The 25,807-nt window shown below is 42.9% G+C and overlaps 1 long non-coding RNA gene across 1 annotated transcript; it reads left to right on the top strand.

The window, feature by feature from the left end:
* Positions 1-13,110: 13,110 nt before the first annotated feature.
* On the top strand, positions 13,111-18,303 carry LOC308405171. The gene is made up of 2 exons (XR_013973284.1): positions 13,111-17,221; positions 17,851-18,303. It is a non-coding gene; the product is annotated as an uncharacterized lncRNA (long non-coding RNA).
* The last annotated feature ends 7,504 nt before the right edge of the window (positions 18,304-25,807 follow it).

The following is a 25,807-nucleotide window of genomic DNA, read 5'->3' as shown; positions in this document are numbered from 1 at the left end:
TATTAAAGAGAAAAAAGGAATCGGTCAGGTCGGAGCTGCTGATACTGGCTGCCAGCTCGGAGCGGCGCCGGAAGTTAAAAAAAAAAGAAAAAAAGAGATGGCTACCCCTCCTTGAGTCTGGTTCTGCTAAAGGATTCTTCCTACCCAATGTCACCAAGTGCCTTTTTTCAAGGTTCAAGGTTCAAGGTTCTTTATTTGTCACATGCATAGTTATACAAGTATAACACACAGTGAAATGTAGCCTGACACGCTCCTCGACATGTGCAAAAATTGGGGGGGGGGGTGTAGAGGAAGAACATTATATATATATATACATACATATAGTATAGCCTTAAAGTGACCGTTGTTGTTATTTGGTGCTCCATAATATTAAAATGTACCTAACAAATTGGCTAGTGAGTGCGTAAAAGTCATTTTCTGTTTCTGTTCTTTTGTTTTACTGAACACAAGAGTTAGGGAGTGACACGACAGCAATCCAGATATATAGGGTGTTTTAATAATAATAATAATAATAAATTGTATTTATGAGCGCCTTTCAAGTCACCCAAGGACACTTTACAATAGGATAAAACACTTAGTAAAACAATAGCAGAATAAGAACAATAAAATAAAAGCACAAGATAAAATGAACAAACAGTGGATTCACAGTGAATATGCAGATTTGAACAGATGAGTTTTGAGTTGGGATTGAGCTGGGGGAGAGAACCAATATTTCTTATTACAGGGGGCAGAGAGTTCCACAGCCTGGGAGCAGAGCAGCTGAAAGCTCTGCTTCCCATGGTGGTGAGGCGGAAGGAAGGTACAGTAAGCTGGATAGAAGAATAAGAACGAAGTGAACGGGCAGAACAAGTGGTGGTTAACAGGTCAGAAAGGTAAGAAGGAGCGAGGTTATGAATGGCCTTGAAGGTGAGCAGAAGAAGTTTGAAAATTATCCGGAATTTCACAGGGAGCCAGTGAAGTTCCTGAAGAACAGGGGTGATGTGCTGGTAGGAGGGGGTTCTGGTGATAATGCGAGCAGCAGAGTTCTGAACCAGTTGAAGCTTATGGAGGGATTTTTGGGGGAGACCATGCAAAAGAGAATTGCAGCAGTCAATACGGGAGGTAACAAGACTATGGTACAAGAATGGATGTAGACTGGGTGGAAAGAGAAGGAAGCAATCTGTTAATGTTACGTAGATGGAAGTAGGCAGAACGGGTGAGATTATTGATGTGAGATTTATAGGAAAGTGAACTGTCTAGGATGACACCAAGGCTCTTAACCTGAGGAGAAGGGAAAACTATGGAGTTATCGATGGTGAGTGAGAAATGGTTTGCCTTCAAAAGGTTGGATTTGGTGCCAATAAGGAGGATCTCAGTTTTATCCTCATTGAGCTTTAGAAAATTAGAGGTAAACCAGGATTTTAACTCGGATAGACATTCTGTAAGGGAAGAAGGTGGGAGGGAGGAATCAGGTTTGCAAGAGAGATATAACTGAGTGTCATCAGCAAAACAGTGAAACTGAAGATCAAATTTGCGGAAGATGGTACCTAGAGGGAGGATGTATATTATAAAGAGAAGAGGGCCTAAAACTGAGCCTTGGGGTACACTAGAGGTGACGGGGAATAGACGAGAGCGGAATGATCTTAGTTGAATAAACTGGGAGCGGTCGAGGAGATATGATTGAAACCAGACGAGGGGTGTGTCAGAGATGCCGAGAGAGGAAAGTCTGCTTAGAAGGACAGAGTGAGAAATGGTGTCAAAGGCTGAGCTCAGATCTAAAAGGACGAGAATGGTGAGAAGACCAGAGTCAGCTCCGATTAGAAGATCGTTAGTGACTTTAAGTAGAGCAGTTTCGGTACTGTGACATGAGCGAAAACCAGATTGAAATCTCTCGTAGATGTTATTATTAACCAGGTGTAAATGAAGTTGAGCTGCAACCACTTTTTCGAGTATCTTAGAAATGAAGGGTAGATTGGAAATCGGACGGAGGTTGTTAAAGTTGTTAGGATCTAAAGAAGGTTTTTTCAGTATAGGAGTGACTAGAGTAGTCTTCAATAAGGAGGGAACGATACCAGTGGTGAGAGAAGAGTGAATGATAGCAGAAATGAGTGGGAGTAAAGAAGAGAGGCAGGATTTCACAAGCCCATGGGGGCATGGGGTCAAGATGACATGTGGCAGGCTTTGATTTACATATTAACTCGGAAATATCAGATAAATCAGGAAGATGAAAAGTGGAAAACAGCTAAAGGAGAAAAGGTTCTGGAGAGGGCATAGACACAACATTTGATCTGAGTTGCTGGTGGATGTTATCGATTTTCGTAGTCCAGAACAGCATCAAGGAGTTGCATATTTCAGAGGAATAGAAGTGCGGTGGTAAAGCGTTGGGGGGTTGAATTAGTTTGTTGAAAACTGAAAACAGAGTCCTTGCATTACCTTCATGAGAACTGATAATACCAGAGTAGAAGCTTTGTTTGGCCTTGTTAATGGAGTCTTTATACTGAAGTACGTGGTATTTATAGATTTCTGAATCAACAGTTAAACCAGATTTCTTATATTTACGCTCTAGCTGCCGAGCTTTGGCCTTCAGAGCTCGGAGGTCAGAGGTAAACCAGGGAGCAGAGCGAGCGAAGGAAACAGAGTGGGTTTTTACAGGAGCCAGAGAATCAAGGACAGTGCGTAGACAATTATTATAATATAACAACAAATCATCAGGAGTAGAATAGAAGTCCGGAATCTGAACATTGTCCAAACTGGTAGTGAGAATGTCCATATCAATGTTCTTGATGTTGCGGAACGAGATGAGACGGGTTGGCTTGGTAGAAGAGCAGCAGAGAGTGAGGTTAAATGAAAGGAGGAAGTGGTCAGTTATGGGGATTTCAGTAGCAGAAAGATTCGAGGGCGTAAGACCAGAACAGCAGACCAAGTCCAGGGTGTGTCCTTTAGAGTGAGTGGGAAAGTCGATAAATTGTTTAAATTCAGAGCCTTCGAGACAGGAGGAAAAGTCTCTGGTGAGCAGAAGGTCATTATTGTCCATGTGAATGTTGAAATCTACCACCAAGATCACATTTGGGGAGAGAGATGAAAGATGGGTTAGTAGATTAGCAAAGTCACTAAGGAAGACAGGGTTAGGTTTGGGGGGGGGGGGGGGGGGGGGGGGGGGGGGCGGTATACAGTAGCTATGATAGTGGGAATGGGTCCAGTCAGCTCACATGCAAGGACCTCTAGAGAACTAAAGGTATCAACATTAACTGGCAGGACAGTAATACATGTTCTACAGAGCGTATACAGGAATGTTGGTTTGTTGCCCGATGTTTCCTTAGAACTAGGAAAAGCTGAGTTATTGTGTTATTCATCAACCTAGAAACACATTGACTACCTCAAAATGTCTTGTTTCATTCACATCACACTGGTTGAGAATCACTGGTCCAACAAAGAAAAAAAGCTTAATGCTACTGGCTGTTAGCATTAGCTTTCTGCTAAAATAGTGATGGTACAAATGATTGCTTGGAATAACTTTCAGTTACATTTTTTTACCTGGCATTTGTAAAAACAGTAGAGTGACAGGACAAGAGAACAGTATAGCATCTTAAACTGGTATTTCTGGTTTTCAATGATATACTGTACCTTATTCATACTCATAATGATATATTGTCTGCAACAACAAAACATAATTGTAATTTGTGTGTGCAGTAACGTTCATTACTCCTAAACCACAGCAAGTTTTATTTTTTACTTTGTGCTTAACTGGGCAGTGTTAAATTCTGGTTCTTTTGGATTCTTTAGGGCCAAGAAAGACACGGCTCAAAGTGGTCTTTTACTTTAAAAATTATCTTTAATTAACATATCCTGGATATGGAGACCTGAACACACGAACACACAAGCTCAGGTCTAAAGCACAAATGGAAGCCTAGTTATTTATATACTTGCTCTCTACGTCACTCCACACTTTAAGTTTCGCTCAAACAGCCTAGTTGGTTTCACTTTCTAGCTGCAAAAGCACACCTCTGCAAAACCATGCAGTTTCCTGTCAGCACTTTTTGGCACAGAGTGTACTCAGAGTTAGGCCTTTCTTATATAACGCAATATATTCAGCATATAAACATTTAAGATGATAAATTTAAACCTCAACAGTTCCCCATCTTTAACTAATTCTATTAGTTAAACTAATTAACTGACTCCCTCAATAACTACTGTTTACTAACAACAGATATAATTAGCTTTTCCTGATCAAAAGGCCTACTTACGTTTATCACTCTTTGGAAACAGCCTCTGTAGAGCCTCTGTAACTCTGTAGAGTTAAGTTTTCCCACCCCCTCTACGGATAACATAAATCCAGTCTTAACACTAATTCTTGGGCAATTTACATAACATAGAAATCCTGGAAACTATTACTAAAGTCGCTCACATTACTCTTTATTACTTTTATGCTCACATTTAACCTTAACAAGCTTTTAATCTCCTAAACAACAAATTTTCTTGAACTGTCGTGCTCTGTGCTTCTTTTGTGGTCCCCCTTTCTCTGGTTGGTTCCTGGATTCTCGCCTCCCTTTTGTCTCGCCACAATCTATTGTGTCACCTTTCACAATAGATCATAAGAAAATCATTATAACCGCTTATTCTACTAAGAAGATCAAAGAGAAAACAAACATTTTCAATCAATTAAGTTTTAGTGTCATGGTCCTGGGCCATGTGGGCCCAGTATTCTTAGTTTTCATGTATTTTTGTATTTTGTTCTTTATTTAGGCCATGCTTCCTGGGTTGATCTGTTACGTTGTTCCTTATGTGTTTTCCCTTCGTGACTCTCACCCCCTGTGTGCCCCTCTGTGTATTTATGAGCCCTCGTCCCTCTTTGTGTTTTATTCTATGTTTTCCCCAGCCCGTTATGTCTGCGTTCTCCCCGTGCTCTCTCCCCTCCTGTTTGAACCTCTGTGTACTTCCTGTTTTACTTTGCCCATCTCCCATCAGTGTTACGTTCACTCCTGCCGTGTCTTGTTATGATTATCAGTGTCACCTGTGTTCCCCGTGTGCATCCACTTCCCCTGATCATCCCTCATGTGTTTTTAGTCTCTGTGTTTCATGCAGTCTGTGTCGCGTCGTCTGTGTTACCACCTCTGTGTTCCGTATTCCAAGCCATAGCTTTTCCTTAGTTTATTTCCAGTTTAGGTTTTCGTTTGAACGGTTACTCTTATGCTGCCTTCACTCTGTTTTGTTCCTTTTCATCAGCCATAATAAACGGCTCGCTTTTGTTTAAATCCACTCCTGCATCCTCGCCTGTGTTCGCACCTGGGTCCACCACACACGTTTCCGCACGGTCTGCCTCCGCAGACCCTGACAGTACGACGCGAACATGTCGGACCCAGCGACACAGAGGAGGGGGATCGTCCGGACAGTGGGGTCTCTATGTGACAAGTGGCTGCACTGTTCCAGTGAGGAGGAACGAGAGGAGTTCGCCCGCCAAGTAGGGGTGTGCGTATCTGTGTTCCCCTGGTTATGGGAGACGCTGCACCCCCTCGTCAGCGACTTTCTCGTCTCCACCCTCCAACTCCGTCCGCAGGAGCAGCGGCCCGGTGGGCGTGCACCTTCACCAGAGCCGTGCCGTTGCGCCGTTTCCCCGCTGTCTCCTGAGCCAGTAGCGGTCAGAGTTGGAACGGTGAGGCTCGCCACAGACACACCTTCCGCCCGCACCCCGCCGGCTTCCGCGTCTTCACCGCGGTCTGGCCGCACGGCGTGGCGCACGGAGACAACGGAAGCCATAGACTTTGGCGAGGAAGAGCGGCAGCAGGTGTTACGGGCTTATCGGGAGGACGAGCTCCGGTGGAAACCCTGGCTCATCCCGGAGGAGGACCTCTCACCTGCTGCACAGCCTACCAGCCGCTCGCCGTCTCCGATCCGCTTAGGCTATTTTTCGCCTGTCTCATTTCTGGCAAGGATGGGGGCGGACGACGGGGAACTCACCACTACGTCACCCTCTGTGTTGGCGCCATCAGCGCCCATCGCGCCAGCTTCCTCTGCTCGAAGGAGGCGGCGCGCCCGCCGCCATAAACCGGACAATGCTAAAACTACAAAACATGAAGTGGACGGCGGGTTCATTTTTGATAGAGCTATTTTTGTCGACCCTGAGCCTGCCATTTCTCGGACTGTTTTTTCTGAGCCTGCTCCTTTTCCTGCTCGTGTTTCTCCTCCCAGGCCAGCTCAGTCAGCTCCCTCGCAGCCCCTCACAACTCAGTCAGCTCCCTCGCAGCCCTTCACAGCTCAGTTAGCTCCCTCGCAGCCCTTCACAGCTCAGTTAGCTCCCTCGCAGCCACCCTCAGTTCAGTTTCCAGTGTCCCCAGTGCCACTTTCAGTTCAGGCCCCAGTAGCTCCAGTGCCGCCTGTAGCGCAGGCCCCAGTAGCTCCAGTGCCGCCTGTAGCGCAGGCCCCAGTAGCTCCAGTGCCGCCAGTAGCGCAGGCCCCAGTAGCTCCAGTAGCCCAGTCCCCGATAGCAGTACGGTCCGCTGGTCAGCTTAACATTCAGCCAGGGGTCCCAAATCTCTCTGGCTGTGCATCAGCTCCTGCTGGGAGCTCGGATGAGCTCATCCAGGACTCCGCGGCTCCCACGCCGCCATCTACCTCGTCAGCTGGAGGGTCCAAGGGGCCCGTTCAGCCTCCCGTCTCCGCTGGAGGGTCCGAGGGGCCCGTTCAGCCTCCCGTCTCCGCTGGAGGGTCCGAGGGGCCCGTTCAGCCTCCCGTCTCCGCTGGAGGGCCCGAGGAGCCCGTCCAGCCTCACGCCTCGTCAGCTGGAGGGCCCGAGGAGCACGTCCAGCACCATGCCACATCAGCTGGAGGGCCCGAGGAGCCCATCCAGCCACCTTCTGCTACGCCTGGTCCAGCCTCTGCTTCTGCTACGCCTGGTCCAGCTTTGGCTTCTGCTCCTCCCGGTCCAGCTCCGGCCTGTGCTTCGTCTGCTGCAGCTCCGGCCTGTGCTTCGTCTGCTGCAGCTCCGGCCTGTGCTTCGTCAGCTGCAGCTCCGGCCTGTGCTTCGTCAGCTGCAGCCTCAGAGCCTTCATCCTCGCCCGGTCCGGCCTGTTCTTCGTCTGCTGCAGCTCCGGCCTCCGAGGCTCCTCGGTTACTCTTATGCTGCCTTCACTCTGTTTTGTTCCTTTTCATCAGCCATAATAAACGGCTCGCTTTTGTTTAAATCCACTCCTGCATCCTTGCCTGTGTTCGCACCTGGGTCCACCACACACGTTTCCGCACGGTCTGCCTCCGCAGACCCTGACATTTAGCATAGAAGCAATTACTTATGAGTAAGTTTCATCATAGCTAAATTATCAAGCTCTCTTGATAAAGCCCCTTATTTCAAATTAAACCCAAAATCACCCCTTCTTGACACATCTCATGTGTCAAATACGCTAAAACAAGCTACTAAAACTAAAAATACTGAAATCACTTCACTACCCCTTCTTGACAGGAAAAGCTTAGTCACATCATTTCTCTAAAACTCTCAGCAATTCTCCTCTAGGGTATATTTGCCCCGGGTCTCCAACTCTTAATTATCTAGACTCAGAAAGCAGTTTTGCAGGTCTTATGAAGTGCTTCTAATGCGAATGAAAGAAGCCCTTATTGTTACGGTTCTGGGTCAGTTTCGACCCAGCATTCTGAGTTCCTTATGTTTTGGTTTATTTTTGCATTTGAGTGTTTTGGGGTTCTCTGGTGTTTTCATTATTTATGATAAATTATATTACTGTGGTTCTGGTTTAGGGTTTTGTTCGCAGGTTTTGTGTTCTCATGTTTTGTGTGGGTTTAGTTCCGTGTCTAGTCTGCGTAGTGATCTCTTGTTTCCTGTTTTATTGTGAAGGTCTGTGTCTTATGTTAGTGTGTCCAGCTTCGCTCCCCCTGTCTCGTTAGCCCCAATCTCTCCCAGCTGTGTCTCCCTCCTGTTTTCCATTCCTTGATTATGTCCCTGTGTATATTAGCCCTGTGTTTACCCTTGCTCAGTGTCGCGTCGTACCCTCAGATCCTGCCTGTTTGGTTTCAGTTTTTGTTTGGTGCCAGCAATAAAAGCTGAAGTTTTCAGTTACATTCCGTCTCAGAGTCCTGCATTTGGAGCCTCATCTCACCGCACACAGAGCCCTGACACTTATTTGTTGCTTGCAGTTGCTTGCAGCAAATTTGGACCCCTTCCAAACGTACATACATTACACAAACGTCACATAGAGGAGACAGGTCAGAACAGGTAGCGTAAAGGAAAAACAATGAAATGTACAATACAAAAGTGCAGTGGAGGAGGAAAAAAAGAAACTACTCAGACTGAGCTCCTGATAGAGGATCAGTATGAGTACAGAAAACAAAAACTCCTCAGCACAAAAGCACATGAAACTCCAACACCATGAAAACACATGACAAGCAACAGGGTTGGATAAAGGGGTTAGAGTTAGAGTGTGTGTCCTGTGTTCAGCCTGAGAGAGTGTCCTTTTACTCAGTTATGCCAAAGTCAACAGTCCGCAACATATGCAAGTGGCCTTGAGGGATCTGGAAAAGAGAGTCAAAATGTCTTCGTTATCAAGGAGAATTTTGCTGTTCTCGTCAGCGTTGGCCTTCAAACGTCCAGCTGGCACCGACGGTGGGGGCTAGCCGCATGAGATCAAGATGGTGGTTATTTGGGTTAGTGCAAACAGACTGCATCTGAATTGCAGTCCCATATTACTGAATCCCACACTGTGTTTCATAAGAACAGTCTGAGTACTCACAGCTCTTCCCAGACCTTCGATCATACCGGCTAGCCTTGTGGGGTTTTGACTAGCTGTAACCGCATTCCTCAATTTCCAATAAGCCGGAGTTAAGCCAGCTCTGATCAGCCAGAACCCCATTATCATTGTTCCAAATAGGTAGATGTCTTCGATGTCCTCAGTCGACAGTCCCGACAGGCACACAACACGCCACTTCTGTCACCCATCCATCGTGTATCCGGCAGGGAACATGCCTAAGTTTTAATCTGATCCTCTATTCTGAACAGATATAAATCCCACTTCAGGTGGAAGCTCCCCACTTTGTTCAGAAGCCTTGTGCTGGAGGTAGAGCCCAGTGAACCATGTGTCTCAGACTAAAAGCATGATGGTAGAATAGTCTAAGGAACTTGGAAAGAAAAGCGTCTGGACTTCTTTGAACTCAAAGAAGTCCAGACGCTTTTCTCAGACCTGGATGACTGAGAACCTTCACAGACATGATGGTAGAATAGTACGTCTGGGACCCCCAGGCCATCCGACTCCACTGGTTACTGTAGCGTCTAGAACAGGGGTGGGCAACTCCAGGCCTCGAGGGCCGGTGTCCTTGAACCAACACAGCTGATTTAAATGGCTAAATTAGCTCCTCAACATGTCCTGAAGTTCTCCAGAGGCCTGATAGCGAACTAATCATGTGATTCAGGTGTGTTGACCCAAGGTGAGATCTAAAACCTGCAGGACACTGGCCCTTGAGGCCTGGAATTGCCCACCCCTGGTCTAAGACATTTGTTATTCCATATGAACTGCTTGCACAGCCTGTCAAATTGATGAAAATATTTTGATGGGATTGTAACCGCTTACCCCAAGCTTATATGCTTCTAGCATGTAATTGAATTTTGGAGCAAAGTTCATTTTAATGATGTTAACTGTGCCCCAAATGATAAGAAACAGAGTGGACCATCTAATTATGTCAGTTCTGAACTTGTCCAATAGTTCAGGCTAATTTTGAAATTCTATGTTAGATAACAAAAGGGGGAATGTACTGCCCAAGTATTTAATGCCTGTCTGAGGCCATGATTTGTTAGTATTGAAGCTCTTGGATTGATGTAGAAAAGTTTGACCCACCTCATGAATTGTGGGCCAAAGCCAAAAGCTCCCATTACACAAAATAGAAAACGCCACTCTACCCTGTCGAATGCCTTTTCTGCATCTAAGGAGAGGGCTATAGCTGGAGAAGAGTACCCCGTTGGGGATTTATTCTGGGTTGCCCACATAATGTCAATTAGGTGTCTAATGTTATCGGCAGAGGTGCGAGTCTGAATAAAACCGACTTGGTCGGGTTGTATTAGGTAAGTCATGACCTTATCTAATCTGGTTGCTAGTACCTTGACTAAAATTTTGCTCTGCAATTGATGCAGCTCATTGGTCTGTGGCTCTTACCATCAAGTGGGTCTTTATTTTTCTTTAAGACAAGTGAAACAAGTGCCCCTGACAATGTTGGTGGCAGATTGTCTATGTCCAGGGCCTCATCAAACATTTGCAGGAGTAAAGGGGAGAGCTTCTCAGCAAATGTCTTTTGTAAACCCATCCAGCCCAGGGGCCCTGTCAGTTGGGAGGTTTTTGATTACCCTTAAGATCTTTTACTTTGAAATTGAGGCATCCAGCAAGTCCAGCTGTGCCTTAGAGAGAGTTTGGAGGTTCAGGGGGAACTGTTAATTTCCTGTGAGCTTGCTTGTACTTCTGAGAGGAAGAGTTGCATATAGAAATCTCTAAAGGCCTCATTCACTTCAATGGGTTTTGACACCATAGTGCCATCCTGTGTTCTGATTGCTGCTATGATGGTCTGAGCTTTTTCCTGTTTAATATATCTTCAAATCTATCAAATTAGTTTTAACTATCATCAGGCCTGTTTTATGTCTGTCACCTTGATGTTTGTTGGTGTGTTTGTTGTTTGTTAACTTTTAATCTCTTGCTGGGTTTTTTTTTGTTTTGTTTTTTTGCTGACTGTTAAGCACTTTAACCCTTTAGAGCCGGTCGGAGCGGGCACGCTCTGTTTTACGTAACTATTTTTAAATCCCGGTAGCTCTGCAACCACGTAAGCTAGCGCAATAATTTTTTTTGCATATGAAACCGGAGGAGTTGTACTTACATCTTATGCCATCAGCTTGTCCTAGGTCACGGTTTCCTTCCACATAAAGCTTTGCAAAAACTGCATAAAAAGCGCTTGCAGGAACAAAAACATAATATTCCAGTAAAACGCTTTGCCGATCCGATCAGCTGTTCATAACACTTCCTACGTTGTAATAGACGTCAGCGCGAACTTTTGCATGTCCGCCAATACCTGCCCAAAACCGGAAGTGACGTCATTTTCGCGGAAATGTAGTCTTTTTTACCATCAGGGCCTCAGGGCCTATACTGGTCTTTTTAAAAGTTATGTTTGACTTTATGACTTTCTGTGTCGTTTCTGGGATGCTTACGACTCATATTGCACTGCTGGAAATAGTTTATTTTGATGCATATGGTGCTTTTTTGCAAATTTGCAGTATAATATTTATTTTCGTTTTTCCTGCAGTGTATAAAAATTGGTGTATTTCAAAAATAAAACTATGAAGACACTCAAAATAAATTTCCTGTGGTGGGAAACTATTTTGTGCAACTTTTTTGTGTTTACAGTTTTGAGGGATAAGCCTCTTAAATTTCTCTAACTAGAAATATATGTTAAAAAAGCAAAAACGATTTTCAATTTTTTTGTAGTTTATTGCACTTTTTTGCAATTTATGTAATTACTATGCACTTAATGAATACATATTATTAAAATCTGGGCTATAATTGTTGTATTGATGTATAGCAACTTGAAATGCTCCCAAAAATGGCACCACACCATGTAAAAATATAATATAAGCTATGGCGGACTTGGTTCTATGGTAGGTTTTAAAGGGTTAATCAACCCTGTTGTTTGTAAATGTGCTATATAAATGAATAAACCTGAACCTGAACCTGACATGAGGGGTTACCAAATGTATGTACCAATAGAGCAAGACATTGCAAGAGTGTTGCTGTGACGGAGTGCTTTGATCTAGCATATCATCTATGACCAAACTGAAGGACCCCCTCTATCAGGATGTATATTGCTAATTATACATTCCTACTCTGACTGCTGCCACACAAAAAATATACCTGACCATCCAATCATGGCAAAGTTTATTCGGCTGTTGAGATGCCAATTGAGCCTCTTGAAGAAAGACAGTGTCAGTTTTTTTATTCAAAATCTTTTTATTGAGTATTTGTGGATATAGTTTACAAAGAAAAAAAGAAGACTAAAACACAAACTGTTTACAATGAATACAAAACAGAACTTCTCATGTTGGAACATTGTTATCCTCTCTTATTATTTACCAAACAAGCAACGAGAAAAACAGAAAAAGAAATAAAGAGCCAGCCCTGGAGGGATTATGATATTAACTAGCCCTTTCCATTAGAACCACACAGAAGTTAGCTACACCCTCACTGAGCTTCACGTTCCCGTTAACACAGACAGACATCACACCACTATGGAGAAGCAAATCCATTAGTATGAAGCATCCTTAAGTTGAAGGTTAGAGAAGTTTTCCAAATGTGCCCTTTTGGTTCTGGATGGAGCAGTGGATCTTTTCCAGACTGAGACACGACATGAGATCAGCAAGCCATTGCCAGCCAGCTGGTGGGACCCACACCCTCCCCAGACTGTAACCAGTAGGTCAGGAACTGAATTTTTCCAGCCCAATAGTAAAAGCAGAAGTTTGGGAGTGCCAGACCCCCTTCAATCTTAGGTTTCTGTAAATGCACCTTATAGCTACTCGAGGTCGTTTACCCTTTCAAATATAAGTGGGGATTATAGAATCTAGAATTGTAAAGAAAGACATGGGGTGGAAGACTGGTAAAGATTGAAATAAGTATAAGAATTTAGGAAGGATATTCATTTTAGTTGTATTAATTTGTCCAACCAGAGTTGTGTTCAGGGGTGGCCACTATTGAAGACTTGGTTTGACATTCTTCAATAGTGTGTAGCCTGGTCTCAAATATCTATTTTAGACACTACAGGTTAAGAGGATATAAATATTGTCATGTAAAAACTTTATTGTAAATATTTCATATGTGTTTAAAAAACAAAACAAGAGTTCAAATGCATTAAAAACGTGTTTAAAATCACAATAAATAGAAGTCAATTATAATTTAAGTGTTCATGGAGTTAAAGTTACAAGAAACCCAAAGGTTTGTTATCTAATGTAAAACAAGGAAAACTTTGTATTTGCTTCAAGTTGTTTTACAAGCTCATTTTGGGTTGTCAATCTTGTATTTGTTCTTATCCCATTGGTTGATGTAAACCTATTGTCCAATCAGATGTAAGGGAGGCGGGATCTAAGTGAGGCGAAGAAAAGAAAAACTAAGCTAGTGAGAGTCGGCAGCAGCACGTTACCGGAGGAGGTTGTGTACCAGAGCTAACGGGAGAATAGTCAAAACAATAGCCGTGGATGCAGAGTCTACGTTCCTGTTATGGACTGTTTTGCCCTGTGATGATGGACCGAGAGGAATTCTCTGGACCCTTCTGCTGTGGATAGGATTTCCGTGGGTTTGTCCCAGTGTGCTCAGCAGCCCATGTATGCCGCTAATTCCGACCACGTTGCCGAGTGGAGGCCGCATGGTCACAAACCGAGCCTGCCCCTCAGCTTGTCCTCGCACTTAGCCCAAAGGATTTGTGAGTAGCCACGAGCACGTGCGTTTTGTTTTCTGCTTGTTTATCAAGCGAAGCGGCCATTTGTGTGTTTTTCTGGCCCAACGAGCCCGAGCAACGATCAGGCCTGCAACGGTTTCAGTAAAGGAGCTCTAAAAGGTTACAAATTTGAACTGAACTTGAAAGGGGAATATCTTGGATAAATGTGTTGTTTCTAAACATTGACTGTGAATTGTGAAGAGGGAAAAACCATCCAATTGAATTGTAAGGAAACACTTCAGAACTTGGAATATTGTTTTTTTATTTAAATCATACTTTGGTTTGACTAAATCTTACATTTTGAATTTAAAGTTTTGTGTTGTGTCATATTTATGATTTGCAGAGGTTATAAGTGATAAGGGTTATTAAAAAGGTAAAAGAGAGGTTTAGCATGTTAGATAAATTCATTATTCTTAGTGAAGATTAAACAGAACTCCTTATTTTCACTAAGTGGAGGCACCGCCAACATTAAGATTTCTAAGTACAAAGGTTAAAACTGGTTAGCTATCGTTTCTCCTGTTTACCAATAAAATAAGTAACGTACCCAGGGCCCCACTCAAAGTACTATCACCATCTTAACCGAGGGTTAATCCAGAGCTACTTGAGTTGGGTGCTACAAGTGTAAAAAAGTTGGCTTTGAGAAGTTGTTTATACTTTCTTGTAATTGTAATACCCAGGTAGGTGAACTGCTCTTTGACCACTTTAAAGGGGAAACCCGACAAATCTATTGGAAAAGCTTCTTCATTTAATAGACAAACTTCACTCTTGGACAGATTTAATTTATAACCAGAGACTTGATTGAAATGCGTTAGTAGTGACAATATAGACAATAGGGAAGTATTTGGATTTGAAATAAAAAGCAATAAATCGTCAGCATAGAGAGAGACTTTGTGTTCAGTTTGACCTGTTTGTATGCCCTGGACAATTTTACTGCTTCGAAAAAGCATTGCTAAGGGTTCAATAGCTAGATCAAATAACAACGGGCTAAGGGGGAAACCCTGACATGTGCCTTGTTTAAGTTGGAATGGTTTTGATTTCTGCCTATTAGTGAAAACAGACGCAACAGGGGACAAGTATAAGTACTTGATCCATGAGATGAAGTTGGCACCGAACCCAAATCTTTCCAGCACAGTAAATAAATAGTTCCATTCTACACGGTCAAATGCTTTTTCTGCATCAAGGGAAAGAACACATTCTGGAGTGTCCTTGGACGGCGTGTGCAGGATATTAAGAAGGTGTCGGATGTTGAGAAAAGGGGTGGCACCCTTTAACAAAGCCAGACTTATCTTCAGATATGACTGCTGGCAGTACCCTTTCCAACCTGTGGGCTAGTGCTTCAGCTAGGTTCTTAAAGTCAACGTTCAAAAGCGAAATTGGCCTGTATGATGAACACTCAGTTGGATCTTTCCCCTTTTTTGCAATTGAAGTTATGGAAGAATCGTACCAGGAGGTTGGCAGTTTGCCCTGTGTGAATGCTGCAGATAGAACCAAGTGGAGTAGAGGTACAAGCTGTGGGGCAAATGATTTGAAAAATTCTACCAAAATTCTACCTTTACACCCATTATTTGGTCAGCTAGGAGTTTGCCCGATTTCTCTCCATGCACAAAGAATGTACTCCTACTCTTTAAGAGTTGCCTCTCTACTGCATGAGTTGAAAGAAGTTCAAATTTGGTTTGGAGTTCAATACGTTTCTTGTAAACCTCAGAGTCCTTATTATGTGCATTGTGATGGTCTAAGTTTTTATTTTACCAGCCAATTCTTGCCTTTCTTTTAAGTTTACCCTCGTCATATTAGCTGTATATGAAATGATCTGGGCAAACTCTGGGCAGCACGGTGGTTAGCACTGTTGCCTCACAGCAAGAAGGTCCTGAGTTCAATTCCACCATCAGGCCAGGGTCTTTCTGTGTGGAGTTTGCATGTTCTCCCCGTGTTTGCGTGGGTTCTCTCCGGGTACTCCGGCTTCCTCCCACCGTCCAAAGACATGCAGCTTGTGGGGATAGGTTAATTGGATAATCCAAATTGCCACTAGGTGTGAATGTGCGAGTGAATGTGAGTGTGAATGGTTGTCTGTCCCTATATGTTAGCCCTGCGACAGACTGGCGACCTGTCCAGGGTGTACCCCGCCTTTCGCCCTATGACAGCTGGGATAGGCTCCAGCGCCCCCCGCGACCCTGAAAAGGATAAGCGGAAGTGAATCGATGGATGAAATGATCTGTCCTCGGAGATAGGTCTTCATTGAGTCCCAAACTAAAAGGCTAGAAATATTTGGGGAAAGGTTGGTGTCTAAAAAGAGTTTAATTTGGTTATTTACAAATTCCATAAAGGTATTATCAGATAGTAGTGTGGGTTTTTGTCGGGCATAGAAAGAGTCAGAATTAACCTTTTAAGACCTACCATAGAACCAAGTCCGCCAGAGCTTACTTTATATTTTTACATGCTGTAGTGCCATTTTTGGGAGCATTTCAAGTTGCTATACATCAATACAACTGTTATAGCCCAAATTTTATTTTACATATATTGCTACTTAGAGAAATTTAAGAGGTTTATCCCTCAAAACTTTAAATACAAAAAAGTTGCAAAAAATAGTTTACAACAACATGAAATTTATTCTGGTGTAGTCATAGTTTTATTTTTGAGATTCACCTATTTTTATATACTGCAGAAAAAACAAAAAACAATCCTATAATCAAATTTGGAAAGAAAAAAGCATGTGGATATAAAATAAAATAATAAGAATAATTTCCCCCAGGGATCAATAAAGTATTCTGATTCTGATAAACTATTTAAAGCAGTGCAATTTGAGTTCTAAGCATCCCAGAAACTATTCAGAAAAGCATAAAGTCAAACACAACTTTTAAAAACACCAGTATAGGCTTATAAGGCCTACAAGTAAAAAACTACATTTTCCGAGAAAATGACGTCACTTCCGGTTTTGGGCAGGTAATGGCAGACATGCGATAGTTCACGCTGCCGTCTATTTCAATGTAGGAAGTGTTATGAACAGCTATTACTTCTAGACTGGACTACTGTAATTCATTATTATCAGGAAGTCCTAAAAACTCCCTGAAAAGCCTTCAGTTCATCCAAAATGCTGCAGCAAGAGTACTGACAGGGACTAGAAAGAGAGAGCATATTTCTCCTGTATTGGCCCCTCTTCCAGTTTGGATTCGGGAGACAGATACTATAATTTTAAGATTAGGCTTAAAACTTTCCTTTTTGCTAAAGCATATAGTTAGGGCTGGACCAGGTGACCCTGAATCCTCCCTTAGTTATGCTGCAATAGACGTAAGCTGCTGGGGGATTCCCATGATGCGTTGAGTTTTTCCTTTTCAGTCACCTTTCTCACTCACTATGTGTTAATAGACCTCTCTGCACTGAATCATATCTGTTATTAATCTCTGTCTCTCTTCCACAGCATGTCTTTATCCTGTATTTCTTTTCTCGTCCCAACCAGTCGCAGCAGATGGCCACCCCTCCCTGAGCCTGGTTCTGCCGGAGGTTTCTTCCTGTTAAAAGGGAGTTTTTTCTTCCCACTGTCGCCAAAGTGCTTGCTCATAGGGGGTCATATGATTGTTTTGTTTTTCTCTGTATCTATTATTGTAGGATCTACATGTGGCAGAATGAATGTTATTCCTTGGTTCAACCCACTTTCAGCCTGGCGCATTAGGGGGCGCTAGTATAAATAGTGGCCATTTGAGCGTTCCTGGATCACTTACCTGTGATCTCCTTTTTGGTCACCTGACTTCCCTTTGGTGTTGCAGAGATCATTCTGAAGCCTCCATCGCGGCTGGTAGGTGTTTACTCATTGTAGTGTGTACATTACCTTACTTGGTGGTAAACAGAAATTGTTTTTAGGTCATAGCTGTAGAAGCCTCCTATGACGCGGTTTACTCGGTACGCAATTCAATTTTGTTGCGATCTCTGCCTTTTATTGTTCTTTTATAGTAATTACTTATTATGCTTTGCAGGAAGTGTGGGCCTTAGTTTTACGCTACGCTAACTGAAGTGCTGCTGCTTTGCTTTGCTTTTACCGTCTGTTCCCGTTGCGAGGTTTCTTTTCCTGCTGCTGCCAGCTTTTTAAAGTGGACGTCGGCGTGGACAGCGGCCATATGCATGCCGGTTATGGGAGTCAGCTGGCGTACATATTGATTGACCGGATGATTAACTTATAGTTGGGCAGACGGCAAGTTGGAGCAATACGGCGATTCCGTTTGCTCCAGATTTTAAAGTTTTATCCAGATTGTATGTTGTTTTTTTCTGTTGTTTTGATCTGTTGTTTTGATTTTTGTTACGCCACTGGTGGGAGGCCCTTTTTCTAGCTGCAGATCACCAGTGTGGTCCTGCAGTTGGGTTATCCCCCAGCGCTACATTTTATTTTTGTTGTAATATATTAAAATTTTCTTTGTTTCTTTTATTCAGATGCGGAGTGCCGACGTGGAGGAGACTAGGATGCCTTGGTGGTGGGATCCTTTGAGTGTACACACCTGCCTTGTTTAGTTTATTAGTGTGAGTGTGTGATTTTGTGTTGCACTTGTGTCTTGGTGTGTTTTCTTTTTTTGAGTTTGTGCGTGGCATCCCTGCCCCTCCACTGGTAAGCCTCAGCTCTGAATACCTTTTTAAGCATATTTGTACATGGATATTTATGATTGTGTTTTTATACGGTGTTTTAAATAATTATTAATAAATTGTCAACTTGTTTTATCATTGAACCTCATCTCTGTACTGAGTATAACAAACCTAACTGCCTTCTTGGTGATTAGTGTTACTTCCAGTATTCTCTGGGTGAAATTCCCGGAGTGGCGTTGTCTTTTAAACTGTGAAGAGTATTTATTTTATTCTCACCTCGTGCTGCCACATACAGTACAATATAAAGCACAACTGCTGCTGTAATTTGGCGCTATATAAATAAAATTGAATTGAAAAACTACTTGACTAGTATTCCACGTGCCTGTGAATACCATGCCATAGTTATATCAGACCACGCCCCTTTAAGCCTTTAACGTTCCAGCTAAGCAGATTTAAGGGACTAGTCATGTAAGCTTATAGGAAGATAATGAAGGGATGTAAAGCAGTCTGTTATACCTGGATGAGAGAAAAGTATGGGAGAAGCCCAGAAGAGAACATGGAATAACACCCCATACGAGTTCTGTGGGTTAAAAAAAAGAGACCTCCCAAGAACACACAAAAAAACCCACCTGAACCCACCTCCCTCGCCCTGAGCAAAGGACAGCTACTGGAGAACACAGCAGCAAGCTCCCCCATACAACATGTATTCCTCCAAAAGGAAACAGCTTCCAGATCAGAACTACTACTAACTCGGCTCTTACTCAAGCCTGGAAAATGTACTTGAAACCTTAATCAAGAATGAAGAGTAACTACCCTATAAACAAAAAGAGAAGAAAAAAAAAAAAAAAAAACAACAACAAAACCAAAACACAAAGGAAGACTGACAGCGCACTCTGTTAGTACAAACAGCACAGTACAAAGGTATGGAAAATGTAGGGAAAAGCAGCCCCATAGCAAAAACAAGCAAACAAAAATACTAGCAAAAACGCACCCCAATTTAAAAAAAACAAAACAAAAAAAAGTGGGATATAGTTACATAGACAGTGGTAATTAAGGCAATGCAAGTGAATAAATTAAATAAATATAAATATATAAATGCCTCTACATCTGAGTTAAGATGGAAAAGGAGGGTATGGAATTAAAACGCTATGCCACCTGATCGTATCTCAGGTGCTGACCGTGAGTCCAGGCCCTTTGAAAAGGTTGTAGGGTGCTTAAAAAAGAAAAGAGGAAGAAAAGGGCAGAAAAAAGTGGGGTTTATCGTCCGAGTAAAGGTGCTGTGTTGATCAGAAAGACAGTCTGTGTCAGTTACTGTGCGGGCTGCACAGTAGGGTGGTTGTCGATGTATCGCCGGGCCTCTTCAACGGAACATAGCCACCTCCTCTCGGAGGGTGATACGGAGACGGGCAGGATATGCCAATGAGGGCCTCAGGCCTCGATTGTAAAGCTTTGCCATCACCTCTCTGTATTCAGCCCTCTGGTTTGAGATTTCAGGGCAGTAATCCTCCACGATATGAATCCGCTGGTCCCGGTAGTTTAGATAATGAGCTCTTTGGTGTGAAAACTGTGGAAGCGTAGAATCACTGGTAGTGGTCGGTCGCCCGGTTTCGGCTTCTGGGCAAATGTAAGGTGAGCTCTGTCAATTTCTGGAGGAGATGGCAGTATGTCATCACCAAAGATTTCACAGAGGGCAGTGGCGAAAAAGTCAGTTGGGTGGCCGCTTTCCGTGGATTCTGCTAAGCCAAGTATTGCAGGTTTTTCTGACGCCTGCTGTCTTCTAGGTCGGTGACTTTGGCGGGCAGTTTGGAGTTAGCATCTCGAAGGTTACCAAATGCTTCCTCAAGCTCTTTAATCCGCTGAGCTGCATCTTCCGCCGCAGCTTGAGTGAAGACAGACGCTGGCCATGTTTATCCACTGCTAGGCAAATTTGATCAAACTTTGCCTCCAGCTGAGTGAAGGAAGACATAAATTCAGCCTTGTGTTCTTTTGCTAGCTCCTCTTTATGTTGGGTTAACAGCCCAGCAACGGCGTCCACCGTCAGGTCAGGAGGTGAGTCATCTTTTTTACCTGCCTTATTCTTCAAAGTTGATTTTGAAGCCATTAGAGTGCGCCGTAGGGGGATATAGGTATGTGTCTAGCTGTTGATTTAAAGAAAGGTTAGGAAAGTAAAGTTTGAAAAGGGAATTGAGCGGAGCGGAGCCGAGCGACGACGTGACTACTCCATGCGGCGGCTTACCAGAAGTCCAGTGCCAGTTTTTTTGATTTGATAAATGTCATAAATTTCTTTTTTTTTTTTGGATGTTTAAGGCCCTTTACATTCCAGGTAGTTAAGATAAGGGCCCTTTTGTGCTTATTTGCCATCATGCAGTTTGTATTGGACATATAACAGAGAGGTAACATATTATTAAAACCAGGAGTTCAATACCGAGTGGACAATATTTGAAAGGCTGGCTACAAGTAAAATGGGGTATGGAAGTAAAAAACAAAAAAACAACTGTTTAAGCAAATACATCTGGGGTGACCGAGAACACTAGTCACCCTCAGGTGGGCTAAGAGCCACTAAAACATAAACTTTGTGGTCCCTGACTCTGACCAGTCAGACAGTCCTAAACAGGACTCGTCGCCAGCAGCAGCAGCATAACAAGTCAATGTAATGTGAGCAGAGTATTCATTCTGGGACTTAGCTGCCCGAACACACCTCTGTGCAGGTTCGAACTGTCCCTTGACAAACTAAGAAAGGCCTCATGAGGAGTGAATTACTTGAAGAGTAATTTAACAGTCTTAGTGAGATTCTCTGCCAAGTAGATTGTGTCGTTTTCTCTAAACTAACACTAGTGAATAAATCAAATCAAAGTGTGAGGCCCTATAATAGTTAAACTTAAACAGTTAGGAGGTGCAAAGTATATCAATAATTTGAAATACTATAACTGAGCAGCAGGCAAGGCCCACTATTCAGTTGCATGTTAATTAATGCTAGGGCAAAAAAAAGGGCAGTTTTTAAATCCAAGCCCTTGACAGTAAATAACTCTCTTAAGGTAAAGACAGAATGTAGTCCTGGGCTTTTTTTGGGTCGATAAACTCACCTCTGCTCTCTGTCATTTTCAGCACAAGCACCACCGGGAACAGTAGGGAGAACTTGATCTTCCTTTCGTGTAGCAGCGGTTTATAGGGATTAAATGCCGCTCGTTTTTCCATGATGAGTTTGGAGTAGTCAGGGAAGACCATGATGCGGTGTATAAAATACTTTGAGTGCTCAGGTAGGGTAGAAAAGTGTTATATATGAACTTGAACAGTCCATCTGATGTGCTGAAAAGTGTGTTTTAACTCCTCAGCCCATTGAACAATGTTAGGCATACTCATAAGTAATGCCACAATAATATCATTCACATACTGAGACATCTGCATATTAACTCCAGCTGAATAAACTGCGGCTCCAAAATCACATTTTCAAATGGACTCAGTCCGCTTGGAACCCAGCAGGTACTAAATAGGTACCTGGTACCAGGTACTACTACCTAATCGAAAACCCTAAAAACTCAGTCAAGTCAAGTTGAGTCGGTATAAGTGGAAAAGGGTTGTTAGATGTTTGTTTAAATGTTTACATGTTCCTCAGTTTTGGTTTGATTTAAAGCACAAAACTTGAGATACAAGTTTAACAGGTTGCACTCCTTTCATAAGTAAGGATCCACTGAGGAGACAATAGTGAGAATGTTAAACATTTAAAACACAGAGGACATCAGCATTATCTTTTCTTAACTGCTATAAATCTAATTTGATGGATATAGCTTGTGGAGTACCTCAAGGTTCAGTACTGGGTCCAAAAATATTTATTATGTACTTAAATGATATCTGCAGAGTATCGGAGATCCATCCATCCATCCAATTGCTTCCGCTTATCCTTTTCAGGGTCGCGGGGGGCGCTGGAGCCTATCCCAGCTGTCATATGGCGAGAGGCAGGGTACACCCTGGACAGGTCGCCAGTCTGTCGCAGGGCCAACACACAGGGACAGACAACCATTCACACTCACATTCACACCTAGTGGCAATTTGGATTATCCAATTAACCTATCCCCACAAGTTGCAGTATCAGAGATTTTAAAGTTTGTAATATTTGCAGATGACACAAATATACTGTGTTCAGGTGTGGAATTGCCACAGGTTTTGGGGATGATCACACAGGAATTAACGATATTAAAGAAGTGGTTTGATATAAATAAATTATCATTGAATCTAGATAAAACCAAATTTATGTTGTTTGGAAACCAAAAGAAAAACATCAAAGTAGAAATATGTGTTGACAATGTATATTTAGAAAGAGTAAATGAAATAAAATTTCTTGGGATGATCATTGACCACAAGCTCTGTTGGAAGCCACACATTACTTTTGTTCGGGGGAAATTGGCACGGGGCATTGCCGTCCTGGGGAAAGCAAAGCATATGTTGGATCAGAAAGCACTGCACATTTTATACTGTGCTTTACTACTGCCATATATGAGCTACTGTGAGGTCTGAGGAAACACATACAAAAGTAACACACAAACAATAACTATAATACAGAAAAGGGCCATTAGATTAATAAATAATGTGGGGTACAGGGACCATACAAATGCACTCTTTGTCAAAATGCAAGCTATTAAATTCCAAGACTTGGTGAAGCTTAAAACAGCGCAAATAATGTATAAAGTAAGAAATAAATTGCTTCTCAAAGAAATCTGTAAAGTGGGTATAACTTAAGAGGGAAATGGAATTTAAAAAATACAAAGTGCTAGAACAACTTTAAGAACTATGTCTATCTCAATTGCAGGAGTTAAATTATGGAACAGTCTAACAGAAGAAATAAAAGACAGTAAAAACATAAAACAGTTTAAAGTAAAATATAAAAACCTAATTTTAAATAAGTATAAGAATGAAGAAATCGGGGTTAACCCAGGACGGTAATGTTGCTGGTAATGGTGTTGCGGTTCTTTTTTTGTTTTTTTGTTTTTGTTTTTTTATTTTTCCATAACTTGTGTATCTGCAAATATACACATTCTGTATTTTTCATATGAAAGAAACTGTGGTGGGGCTTGCTAATTTCTTGTTTTTGATTTATGTATGTTTTGTTTTGCTTTACTTCATATGTTTCATATGTTGTTTGTTTAATTTAAGACAAAAAAAAATAAAATGAATGAGAGGTAAAACTTGAGGGGGTAGCGACAAATAAGTAAATACTTCAGCCTACTCCTTTTCAAACAAATAATGGAATGATATTTTGTAATGATTGTGAAGGCACATGTTTGAAATGTTTGAAATAAAAATGAACTGAACTGAACTGCTGCCATGTTATTTTTACTAATAAACGCTTACTTTGTACCTGTACCTTGATTCCAGTAAAACTTTGTAGGAAAATTGCTAATGCAACCAAAGGGTTTTTTATTTTTATTGTCTTTCTTCCTTTTAATTTGAAAAATATTAATTTTGAAAAGAGGAAGTGTGATCTTCTGGTCCCACACACACACACACACACACACACACACACACAGAGAGAGACCAGACAAAGAGCGATTCATAAGACCCTTATGAAAAGGACACCGAGGGAACAGTTTACCCTGCCCGGGATAGGGTTACCGGGGCCTCGCCCTGGAGCCAGGCCCGGGGAGGGTGCCCGAGGGCGAGCGTCTGGTGGCCGGGCCTTAGTCCATGGGGCCCGGCCGGGCACAGCCCGAAGAGGAGACATGGGCCCATCCTCCCGCAGGCCCACCACCCGCAGGAGGCGCCATAGGGGTCGGGTGCATTGTGTGCCGGGTGGCGGCCAGGAGCGGAGGCCCTGGCGGACTGACCCCCGGCTGCCAAGACTGGCAATAGGGACATGGAATGTCACCTCTCTGGTGGGGAGCCAGCTGAGGTGGTTCGGGCATCTGACAAGGATGCCCCCTGGGCGCCTCCTGGGTGAGGTGTTCCAGGCATGTCCCACCGGGAGGAGGCCCCGGGGCAGACCCAGGACACGCTGGAGAGATTATATCTCTCGGCTGGCCTGGGAACGCCTTGGTATTCCCCCGGATAAGCTGGAGGAGGTGGCTGGGGAGAGGGAGGTCTGGGCCTCTTTGCTTAGGCTGCTGCCCCCGCGACCCGGCCCCGGACAAAGCGGATGAGGATGGATGGATGGATGGAAGTGTGATCTTCTCTTTATTTTTCCGTCTCACAGAGTGTGATGGGTGATGATAATAGCTGTGTCTCAGTTCAGGGGCTGCAGCCTTCGGAGGACCCAGCCTTCGCGTTCAATGTGGGCCGGGTCCTCCGAAGAGATTTGCATCACCGCTGTCTCGGTGGAGTTTAATAAGCACAGCCGTCTGCTCCTTGCTATCTAAAATATAACAGGACTTTGGAGTAAATCCTCCACCATCTCACACTTCTGTTTAGTCAGTTATCTGTTTTACATTTATTCAGTTGTGTGAAAACTATAACTTTAATTTTAATTTACTCTAAAAACACTGAAAAAAGCCAAACAATCAAATTTTGTAAGTTATTTAAATGACTTATATATCATGTTTAACCTGAGTAGCGAAAAATTTAATTGGTAAAGTATTGAAAAGGGTAATAAGAGTAATATTACAACTAAGTAGCTGTTGCCATTGTTGGAAACTGGAATTGGCTGGGCCAAGCTATGAATTCTATGATAGGTTGGGCCATGAAGGATACACCCGACCCATCCTTCAAATCTGGGGAAATGAATTTGTGCATGTAAATGGAGAGTCCTCTTCACACACTGAGGTTAATTATGGAGTTCCACAGGGTTCAGTGCTAGGACCAATTCTGTTTACATTATACATGCTTCCCTTAGGCAGCATCATTAGAAGACATAGCATACATTTTCACTGTTATGCCGATGACACCCAGCTCTATCTGTCCATGAAGCCAGATAGCACACACCAATTAGTTAGACTGCAGGAATGTCTTAAAGACATAAAGACCTGGATGGCCGCTAACTTTCTGCTTCTTAATTCAGATAAAACTGAGGTTATTGTACTCGGCCCTGAAAATCTTAGAAATATGGTATCTAACCAGATTCTTACTCTGGATGGCATTACCTTGGCCTCCAGTAACGCTGTGAGGAACCTTGGAGTCATTTTTGACCAGGACATGTCCTTCAATGCACATATTAAACAAATATGTAAGACTGCGTTCTTCCATTTGCGCAACATCTCTAAAATTAGAAATATCCTGTCTCAGAGTGACGCTGAAAAACTAGTTCATGCATTTATTACTTCCAGGCTGGACTACTGTAACTCATTATTATCAGGATGTCCAAAAAACTCACTGAAAAACCTTCAGCTAATCCAAAATGCTGCATCAAGAGTACTGACAGGGACTAGAAAGAGAGCATATTTCTCCTGTTTTGGCTTCCCTTCATTGGCTTCCTGTTAAATCCAGAATTGAATTCAAAATCCTGCTCCTCACATACAAGGTCTTAAATAATCAGGCCCCATCTTATCTTAATGACCTTGTAATACCATATCACCCTGCAGGCCTACTTGTTGTTCCTAGAGTATTTAAAAGTAGAATGGGAGGGAGAGCCTTCAGTTTTCAGGCCCCTCTTCTGTGGAACCAGCTTCCAGTTTGGATTCGGGAGACAAACACTAGCTCTACTTTTAAGATTAGGCTTAAAACTTTCCTTTTTGCTAAAGCATATAGTTAGGGCTGGACCAGGTGACCCTGAATCCTCCCTTAGTTATGCTGCAATAGACTTAGGCTGCCGGGGGATTCCCATGATGCATTGAGTTTTTCCTTTCCAGTCACCTTTCTCACTCACTATGTATTAACAGACCTCTCT

Source organism: Rhamphochromis sp. 'chilingali', assembly GCF_963969265.1.
Source record: "Rhamphochromis sp. 'chilingali' genome assembly, chromosome: 11".
Lineage (NCBI taxonomy): Eukaryota > Metazoa > Chordata > Actinopteri > Cichliformes > Cichlidae > Rhamphochromis > Rhamphochromis sp. 'chilingali'.
Note: the sequence above shows the minus strand (reverse complement) of the source record. Positions and strands in the feature narration are given on the sequence as shown.